General features: G+C 35.2%; 1 pseudogene; it reads left to right on the forward strand.

Moving 5' to 3' along the window:
* The first annotated feature begins 917 nt into the window (after positions 1-917).
* On the forward strand, positions 918-1,951 carry LOC111536561 (annotated as a pseudogene).
* The last annotated feature ends 9,435 nt before the right edge of the window (positions 1,952-11,386 follow it).

Raw genomic sequence — 11,386 nt, forward strand, 5'->3', positions numbered from 1 at the left:
GAAAGTCTCCCGCATAGACAATTAAAATTACAGGAAAAACTATAAATTAAATAGTATGTAAACGTAATCAAAGAATTGTATCTAATTTCCCTTCATTAGAAAAAATACATAAAATTAATCAAAAAGACTATATTAAATTTTTACTGACTAATTCCTTGAAAAATGCTGCTGTTAATAAGAGGACTTAAAATGGTTGACTCTCATTATTTAAAAACATCAATTTAATGACTTACTATATAGATATCATCAAATATTTCCACTATATATATTTCAATTCTGCATATGGAATATATAAAACTAACAGAGAGGGTTACCACCTTATGTTCCACCTTTTAAGGGGAAGAGCACCGACTATTGATTGTAGGAAGACATTGAAATAGTCTAATCAAGCAGCAATATTGTACCTAAATATCAAGCGAATTTAATATATCCTAATGGGAACCAATTTTTTCATGGAGACAATTGTGTCAGATGTATATTTCAAAGTGCATATGGTCAATTTAGTGCCAAAACTTTAGATATGATCTACTTGTTGTAAATATACCATTGATTCAATCAGAAGAGGTCTATCACAAACTATAAGATTATATTGTTAGCAAAAATCCAAAACAGGATCTAAGCAGAGCAAAGAGATAGGACAGTAAATTGTTTCATTCAAAATCAGAATTTGAAAGTCTGTAATAGAAAACCACCAAAGTACGTTACCTGGAGATCATAAGGAAAATAAAAAGACAATCAAAATTATCTCCAGAAAGTGGAAGTTATGCTATCATTGTGTGGGGGTGAGCATTGAAAATAGAAAAATACAGCTTGACCAAATTTTATGAATATCATTTCATGAAAACAAAAACATAATTTGTAAAAGCAAGTATTAATAATATTAATAGTAGTAATACTTAAAAAGAAAACAACAGGCCATGAAGATGAAAGCTGAGGGCACTGAAATAGGAAAAATGCTTACAGAAAATAGCTGATGCCTATTTAATGCTAATAATGACTGGCAAGGTAAAACTTGCAGTAATGTGAATTGGACCAGAAGATCAGAGTGTAACATATAATACTCCAAAGTATGCTAAATTAGAAGAAAGAACAGATATGTTGGTGGCTTTAATAAAAGATAATGTTGGCTGAGCGCAGTTGCTCATGCCTGTAACCCCAGCACTTTGGGAGGCCGAGGTGGGCAGATCACAAGGTCAAGAGATCGAGACCATCCTGACCAACATGTTGAAACCCCAACTCTACTAAAAATATGAAAATTAGCCGAGTGTGGTGGTATACACCTGAAGTCCGAAAGCTACTCAGGAGGCTGAGGCAGGAGAATCGCTTGAACCCAGGAGGTGGAGGTTGCAGTGAGCCGAGATCGTGCCACTGCACTGCAGCATGGGTGACAAGAACAAAACTCTGTCAAACAACAACAACAACAGCAACAACAAAATAATGTTGAATATATAGAATGAGAAGAATCTGAAGGTAAATATGATGAGTTTGGATACAAAAAGAAAAAATGCAGAGGGAAACCTGTTGGTCCTGCATCTATATGAAAGGAGGTTGATCAGAGGGAGAAGAAGAGGATGAGGATGAAGATCTTTCTAAATATAAATTAGATGAAGATGAGGATGAAGATGATGCTGATCTCTCAAAATATAATAATGATGCCAGTGAAGAAGACGATAGTAATAAAAAAAATCTAATAGAAAAAGTCACTCAGTGCCTCAATCTTCACATTCACTATCTTCATCATGTTCATTCTCCAAGTTCAACGTCTAGGTCCAGGTTCCCTTCAAGAAGTTCTAATTTGCAGTCAAGATCTTGTTCCAGTTCCAGAGAACATTTAAGATCTTCTGGGTTGAAATCAAGATCCAGCTCCAGGTCCCACAGGGGCTCACTAAACAACCCTGAGCCCAGGGCCAACCCTTACAGAACACGATTACTTTACCCAAGCACCACCTAGATCATCCCATTCTGGTTCCCATTCAAGTTCATCTAGATCATCCCATTCTGGTTCCCATTCAAGTTCAAAAAATAAATAAAGCATTAAAATTTATGTCTTAATGAAATCTAATACAGTGCATGAATCACATTTTTAAGGACATTGGTGTTTTTGATGGTCAGAAGTGCTACATCTGCTAGTAGAGGTACATGCCTTTCATCATGTTTCAGAACAATACAGCTGTGTTTATTTGTGAAGTTAAAAGTAAATAGCATTCTGTTAATAAGCCATAATGTCCCAAAATAGATGCTCTGTCATTCATGGTTTACAACCATTTGCTTCATTTAAAATAATCTCAGCTGTAACAAAGTATTGTTTCCTAATTAAACTCATTTTTCTCATTTCCACATATATCCTGTCTGCTGGCTAAGACAAGATTATCTGGGTTTGCCTGAACTTTTGGGCATGGAGGCAAAACTGGTAAACTAGTTGGAAACAACATGTTTATGTTACTCTGGGAAAAGAAGTCAACCTGTTTATGTTGTTAACCTATGTCAAAGTGATTCTTAACAAAAAAAGTTAAACTAAGTTGTAAAGCAGCCAAGTGGAAATGTGTTTATTTTGAAATTTCCTGTACTAAGGGTGCCATAGAATCATTGTCTTTCTTTTATCCAGCTTTACTTTTTTGCACTATCACATTTAATGGAAAAGAATCTTGTGACTTGCAGAAGGAGAAAGGTGTGATTCATTTTCCTTTTTTTCTTTTCTTTTCTTTTTTGTTGAGACAAGAGTCTCACTCTTCTTGCCCAGGCTGGAGTGCAATGGCACAGTCTCGGCTCACCGCAACCTCCACCTCCCGGGTTCAAGCGATTCTCTTGCCTCAGCCTCCCGCGTAGCTGGGATTACAGGCGTGTGCCACCACGCCTGGCTAATTTTATATTTTTAGTAGAGACGGGGCTTCTCCGTGTTGGTCAGGTTGGTCTCGAACTCCTGACCTCAGGTCATCCGCCTGCCTCGACCTCACAGAGTGCTGGGATTACAGGTGTGAGCCACTGCACCTGGCCTCATTTTCCTTTCTGACACATAATTTGGGGCAAGAAAGAAAGTCTAATAGTTTATCTCTTCTTTTCTGATATGGTTGGTTGATAAGAAAAACATCTTATCTAAACATGTTTATCAATATTTTAGGAAGGTTTGTGTGATATTCTTTTAAATCTAGTTATCAAATGTTATAGGGTAGAAAAGGCAAAATCATAGTTAATGAGCAAATTGAAGTAAACTTTTGAAGTATATTTCTCTTTTGATGAAAGGCCAATGGAGACACTGTGAATTTAAGTGAAGATTTGCTTCAAGATGTTTAACTATAAACACACCACATGAAATTTTCTTCTGAATAACAAATGAATGCCTATCTCTGCATGATGTAAGCAAAAATTGTTATTTTTCCTATTCATTTGAGACTAACTTATGGCTTAAAATGCTTTCAGAGTTTATTTCTCAAAATTAAAGTCTGGTCACATGAAGAAAACACATGTTTTTCTTTGTTTCCTTTTTAGTGTAATTTCAATGACATTATTACATGATGGCCTATGGTGGAATTACCACATTTCGTTAGCTCTATTCCAGCCCACTATGATCTTAAGCAAAATGCTTAAGATTGTCTAACATCCATGAGTAACATAATTTGGAGATAATAAATTGTGTTTATTATTTCAAGTGTTATACTTGATGTCATCACTGTTAATCACCATTTTTACCCTAGCATGGTAGTGCACATTTTGAATTCTGAATAAGTGAATTAACATATACTTGATATAGTGCTTTTTAGTATCATATATGCACATGTATATACTTTGTTTTGCAGGTATCCCCAGATACTTGATTTTTGCTTTCTACTCAACTGTGTTTGAGATTATTTCCTCTCAGCTAGTGGTACTGCTTGTTTTGGTATGCACTTTCTCATTAGTGATTCTAGTTCTAGCTTGTTATATTATTGCATTCACAGCAAAGCATTCCTTACTGGAGGTTTTTAATTCAAAGACTCCTCTATCTCCCCTTTTCATTTAACTTTCCTGGAAAGGAATTGCCTGTGATAGGGATATATTTCAGTTCTCTCAGCTGAGAATTTGGCACAACCATTTAGAATTTAATCAGAAATTCTAATTTAACTGCATTGGAGTTATACAGTTAACTATACTACACTCAATATTTTAGGTTCCTTAAATTAAGGATATTATAATGGGGTATTCCTTTGTTCTAAAGAGCTGGTACCTTTATTCTATGAGTTTGAGTGGAAGCTGCCACAGAATTGGGATTATGATTTAAAGTGAGGTTCATAGTACCTGAAAAGTATTATGACGTTGTGCAATACACCTTTTTTTTAAAGGAATAATAACTCCATTTTTTCGAAATGATATATAGGTATAATTTAAACATTCAATCAATACAGAAGAGTATGAAGAGGAAAATGTAAACATTTTGCACAGAATTTCATCATCTAGAAATAACTATCATTGATAGTTGGTGAGAAATATTTCAGACATATATCTCATCTATATAAATATACAGATAGAAAAGCAAATAAAAGTAAATCTAGATATGAAAGGATAAAAGAATGAGTGAATGGATTGATCAATAGATAAATGGAAATATGTTTTTCAAAGATGTATTTTTATATATATTTATAATATTTATATATACATAAACCATAAGTACTTTATAAACTACAGTATGCAAATAATCTCTGTATATAATTTTAATTTTAACAATTTCAAGCTTCTTTTGCTTGAGTTTAACAAAAAGGAACATAAATGCAGCTGAAGAAATTGATTTACTTAAGGTAAATTTTTCTTTATTGCAAATGAGATTAGTATTTAAAACATATTCTAAATTTAAGAGAAATGATTTTGAAAGCCTTTAAATTTGTGTAACTGTCTGACAGGTTCATCTTGCCCGTGGCCCAGACAGAGTCAATTTATCAAGACAGGGGAATTGGAATAGAGAACGAGTTTAATGCATGCGAGGGTGGCTAAATAAGAGGAGTTTTACTGCTCAAATCAGTCTCCCCGAAAGTTCAGAGACTGAGTTTTTTAAAGACCAAAAAGGGGTTAGTCAGTTAGGACTTCAGTGACCTGATTGGTCAGGTCAGAGATGACATCATAGGCGGTCAGAGCTGGTTCATCTTGCTGGCTTCTGTTCCTTGGTAGAATTGCATAACTAACTTAACCACATTACAGATCTGGGTGGCACCAGGTGATGCATCAGAATGCAGGGTCAGGAAAATATCTTGAACACCAATCTTAGGTTTTACCATAGTGATGTTATCACTAGGAATAATTGGGGAGGTTCAGAATCTTATGGTCTCTGGTTGTATAACTCCTAAACCATAATTTCTAATCTTGTGGCTAATTTGTAAGTCTTATAAAGGTTGTCTGGTCCCCAGGCAAGAAGACAGTTTGTTTCAAGAAAGGGCTGTTATCATCTTTGTTTCAAAGTTAAACTGAAAACTAAATTCTTTCTATAGTTAACTCAGTCCAAGGCCAGCAATGAACAAGGGCAGTTTAGGGTTAAAGGCAAGATGGAGTTGGTTAGGTCAGTTCTCTTTCACTATCATAATTTTCTCACTATTAGAATTTTTCAAAGGCGATTTCATTAGGGTTTTCTCTTTGACAACCAAAATGAGTGACTGAAGCTTAATTATTAATCATCAAGGTTTATTAAGCTACTTTTAGGGCACAACTGGGGAAAACATGAGCCACAGCTACATCTGTGGCTGTTTTCCCAGAGAGGTTGTCAGGAGGTTTAGTATTTACACATTTCATTAAAGGGATGAGGGGCGGCATGTAGAAATAGGGACAGGTAGCCAGTTAGGTAAATACTTACGTTCTTGTGAGACTTTACTTAGTGCCCACTAAATCTACATTTTACTTAAGAATGTCTGATAAGAAAAGGGGCAAAGACAAAAACCACATGATTATCTCAATAGATGCAGATAAGGCTTTTGACAAAATTCAACAGCCCTTCATGCTAAAAACTCAATAAATTTGGTATTGATGGAATGTATCTCAAAATAATAAGAGCTATTTATGACAAACCCACAGCCAATATCATAATGGGCAAAAACTGGAAAAATTCCCTTTGAAAACTGGCACAAGACAGGGATGCCCTCTCTCACCGCTCCTATTCAACATAGAGTTGGAAGTTCTGGCTAGGGCAATCAGGCAGAAGAAAGTAATAAAGGGTATTCAATTAGGAAAAGAGGAAGTCAAATTGTCCCTGTTTGCAGATGACATGATTGTATATTTAGAAAACTCCTTCTTCTCAGCCCAAAATCTCCTTAAGCTGATAAGCAACTTCAGCAAAGTCTCAGGATACAAAATTAATGTGCAAAATCACAAGCGTTCTTATACAACAATAACAGACAGAGAGCCAAATCATGAATGAACTTCCATTCACGATTGCTTCAAAGAGAATAAAATACCTAGGAATCCAACTTACAAGCGATGTAAAGGACCTCTTCAAGGAGAACTACAAACCACTGCTCAATGAAATAAAAGAGAACACAAACAAATGGAAGAACATTCCATGCTCAGGGATAGGAAGAATTAACATTGTGAAAATGGCCATACTGCCCAAGGTAATTTATAGATTCAATGTCATGCCCATTAAGCTACCAATGACTTTCTTCACAGAATTGGAAAAAATTACTTTAAAGTTCATATGGAGCCAAAAACAGGCCCACATTGCCAAGACAATCCTAAGCCAAAAGAACAAAGCTGGAGGCATCATGCTGCCTGACTTCAAACTGTACTAGAAGGCTACAGTAACCAAAACAGCATGGTTCTGGTACCAAAACAGAGATATAGACCAGTGGAACAGAACAGAGCCCTCAGAAATAATACCACACGTCTACAACCATCTGATCTTTGACAAACCTGACAAAAACAAGAAATGGGGAAATGATTCCCTATTTAATAAATGGTGCTGGGAAAATTGGCTAGCCATATGTAGGAAGCTGAAACTGGATACCTTCCTTACACCTTATACGAAAATTAATTCAAGATGGATTAGAGACTTAAATGTTAGACCTAAAACCATAAAACCCCTAGAAGAAAACCTAGGCAATACCCATTCAGGACATAGGCATGGGCAAGGATTTCATGTCTAAAACACGAAAAGCAATGGCAACAAAAGCCAAAATTGACAAATGGGATCTAATTAAACTAAAGAGCTGCTGCACAGCAAAAGAAACTACCATCAGAGTGAACAGGCAACCCACAGAATGGGAGAAAATGTTTGCAATCTACTCATCTGACAAAGGGCTAACATCCACAACCTACAAAGAACTCAAACAAATTTACAAGAAAAAAAAACCCCATCAAAAAGTGGGTGAAGGATATGAACAGACACTTCTTGAAAGAAGACATTTATGCAACCAACAGACACATGAAAAAATGCTCATCATCATTCGCCATCAGAGAAATGCAAATCAAAACCACAATGAGATACCATCTCACACCAGTTAGAATGGCGATCATTAAAAAGTCAGGAAACAACAGGTGCTTTAGAGGATGTGGAGAAAGAGGAACATTTTTACACTGTTGGTGGAACTGTAAACTAGTTCAACTATTGTGGAAGATAGTGTGGCAATTCCTCAAAGATCTAGAACTAGAAATACCATTTGACCCAGCCATCCCATTACTGGATATATACTCAAAGGATTATAAATCATGCTGCTATAAAGACACATGCACACGTATGTTTATTGCAGCACTATTCACAATAGCAAAGATTTGGGGCCAACCCAAGTGTCCATCAGTGACAGACTGGATTAAGATAATGTGGCACATATACACCATGGAATACTATGCAGCCATAAAATGGATGAGTTCGTGTCCTTTGTAGGGACATAGATGCAGCTGGAAACCATCATTCTCAGCAAACTATCACAAGAACAGAAAACCAAACACCACATGTTCTCACTCATAGGTGGGAATTGAACAATGAGAACACTTGGACACAGGAAGGGGAACATCACACACTGGGGCCTGTCATGGGGAGGGGGTAGTGGGGAGGGGTAGCATTAGGAGATATACCTAATATAAATGACGAGTTAATGGGTGCAGCACACCAACATGGCACATGTATACATATGTAACAAACCTGCACGTTGTGCACATGTACCCTATAACTGAAAGTATAATAAATAAATAAATAAAAGAAAAAGGGAGTAAAGAAAGTCAATTATGTACACGTCTCTGGTAGGCAGAGGAATGAGTTCTGACTTTGTTCTGTACCTGGGAAGACAAATCTGTAATGACATTGTCAGTGTGGAATGGAACAGACTTTAGTTTTAAGAGCTACACTTAGATCTAAACTTACAAATAGCATGTCTTTGTTTCTTAGAGGCCAGTCAATAACTTACTTATGAATGATCAAGGAAGCAGTCCCTCCCAGATGCCCGAGGTCCTTTACCTTTCCATGGCAATCTGGCTGATGCATAATGTTAGTAACAGCCATACATTTGGAAGAGAGTGTTGCAATGATCTTCCCTTTTGCATAAGAAATTTGGGGGAACCTGAGATTTTGAAGTTTTTCTTTATATCATTTTAAATATTTCCATGAGTTTTAATCTTAGGCCACTTCTCTTGTCTACCTGTAAGTAGTAGACAAGTACCTTGCCTCCTGTTACCTAATTTGTTATTTAAATGGTTATTATTTTTATATTGTTAAGGATTATAGCCTTTACATTGTCTTCTGTGTTTTTAGTTTTAACAAGTCTTAGTGGCAGTACCTAGGCAAAATAGATTTCAAGAGTAAAACTACAAGAAGAGACAAACAAGGTCACTATATAATGAAAAAGGAGTCAATTCAGCAAGAGGATGCAACAATTTAAATATATATGCACCCAACATGAGAGCACCCAGATATATAAAGCAAATATTATTAGAGTTAAAGAGAGAGATAGGCACTAATACAATCAGAGCTGGAGGCTTCAACACTCCACTTTCAGCATGGTAAAGACCTTCCATGCAGAAAATCAACAAACATTGGACTTAATCTGCACTACAGACCAAATGGATCTAATATTTACAGAGCATTTCATCAAAGAGCTTCAGAATACACATTCTTTTCTTCAGCACATAGATCATTCTCAAGGTCAAACCATATGTTATGTCACAAAGCTAGTTTTAAAATGTTCAAAAAATTGAAAGAATATCAAGTATCTTTTCTGAGCACAATGGAATAAAACTAGAAATTAATAGCAAGAGGAATTTTTAAATCTATACAGACACATGGAAATTAAACAATATGTCTGTTTGACCTGAATGAACTGATTAGCCAGTGGGTTAGGGAAGAAATTAAGAAAGAAATTGAAAAATATTTTTGAAACAAATAATAATGGAAATACAACATATGAAAATCTATGGGATACTGCAAAAGCAGTACTGATGTGGAAGCTTATAGCTATAAGTGCCTATATCAAAAAAAGGTAAAAACTTCAAATATACACCCTAATGATGCATCTTAAAGAACTAGAAAAGCAAGAGCAAACCAAGTCCGAAATTAGTAGAAGAAAAGAAATAATAAAGATCAGAGAAGAAATAAGTAAAATGGAAATATTACAAAGATCAATGAATCAAAAAGTTGTTTTGTTGAAAAATTAAACAAAATGACAAACCTTTAGCTAGACTAACTAAGAAAGAAAGTGAAAAGATAAAAATAAATAAACTCAGAAATGAAAAAGGAGACATTACAACTGATACTGTAGAAATTCAAAGGATCTTTACAGGCTCCTGTGAACAACTATAGGCCAATAAATTAGATACTCTGGAAGAAATGGACAAATTCCCAGACACGTACAACCTACACAGATTGAACCAGGAAGAAGTCCAAAACCTGAATAAACCAATACCAACAAATGAGATCAAAGCCATAGCAAAAGGTCTCCCTGTAAAGAAAAGCCTGGGACCCATTGGCTTCACTGCTGAATTCTACCAAACATATGAAGAAGAACTAGTACCAGTGCTACTCAAATGATTTCAAAAAATACAGGAGGAAGGAGTACTTTCAAACTCATTCTACAAGGCCAATATTACCCTGATACCCAAAACACAGAAAGACACATCAGAAAAAGAAAAAGGCCAATATCTCTGATGAATATTGATGCAAATATCTTCAACCAAATACTAGCAAACCAAATTCAATGATACATTATAAAGATCATTCATTATGACCAAGTGAGATTTATCACTGTGATGCAAACATGGTTCAAAATAATCAATGTGGTACATCATATCAACAGAATGATGAATAAAAAGCATGTGATTATTTTAATGATGCTGGAAATCATTTAATAAAATTCAATATCTCATTCTGATAAAAACCCTTAAAAAACTGGGTATAGAAGGACCATACTTGAAAATAATAAAAGCTGTATATGAGAGACCTACAGCTAATATTATACTAAATGGAAAAAAAAAAAAAAAACCCGGAAATCCTTTCCTCTAAGATCTGGAACACGACAAGGATGCCCGCTGTCACCACTGTTGTTCAAAATAGTATTGGAAGTCCCAGCTAAAACAATCAGACAAGAGAAAGAAATAAACGGTGTTCAGATTGGAGTGGAAGAAGTCAAATTATCTTTGTTTGCAGATGATATAATCTTATGTTTGAAAAAAACCTAAAGACTCCACACACACACACAAAAAGTTAGAACTAAAAAATTCATTAAAGATGTAGGATACAAAATAAACGTGCAAAAATCAGTAGAATTTGTATATGCCAATGGTGTGCAATGTGAAAAAGAAATAAAAATTATGATTTACAATATCCACACATAAAATTAAATACCTAGAAAGTAACTTAACCAAAGAAGTAAAAAATTTCTGTAATGAAAACTATAAAACACTGTTGAAAGAAATTGAAGAGGACACCAAATAATGGAAAAACATTTCATGTTCATGGATTGGAAGAATAAATATTGTCAAAATGTCCATACTATCCAAAGCAATCTGACAATTCAGTGCAATCCCTATCAATGCCGTTCTTCACAGGAATAGAAAAAACAATCTTACAATGTATATGGAGCCACAGAATACCCAGAAGAGACAAAGCTATCCTAAGACAAAAGGACAAAACTGGAGGAATCACATCACCTGACTGCAAATTATAGTGCAGAACCGTAGTAAGCAAAACAGCATGGTACTGGCACAAAAGTAGACACATACACCAATGGAACAGAATAGAGAACCCAAAAACAAATCCACACACTCATAGTAAACTCATTTTTGACAAAAGTGCCAAGAACATACACTGGGGAAAAGACGATCTCTTCAATAAACAGTGCAGGGAAAACTGGATATCCGTATGCGGAAGAATGAAAGTAGACCCCTATCTCTTGCCATATACAAAAATTAAATCAAAATGGTTAAAGACTTAAATCTCAGACCTCAA

This window comes from Piliocolobus tephrosceles, chromosome 12 (genome assembly GCF_002776525.5).
Source record: "Piliocolobus tephrosceles isolate RC106 chromosome 12, ASM277652v3, whole genome shotgun sequence".
Lineage (NCBI taxonomy): Eukaryota > Metazoa > Chordata > Mammalia > Primates > Cercopithecidae > Piliocolobus > Piliocolobus tephrosceles.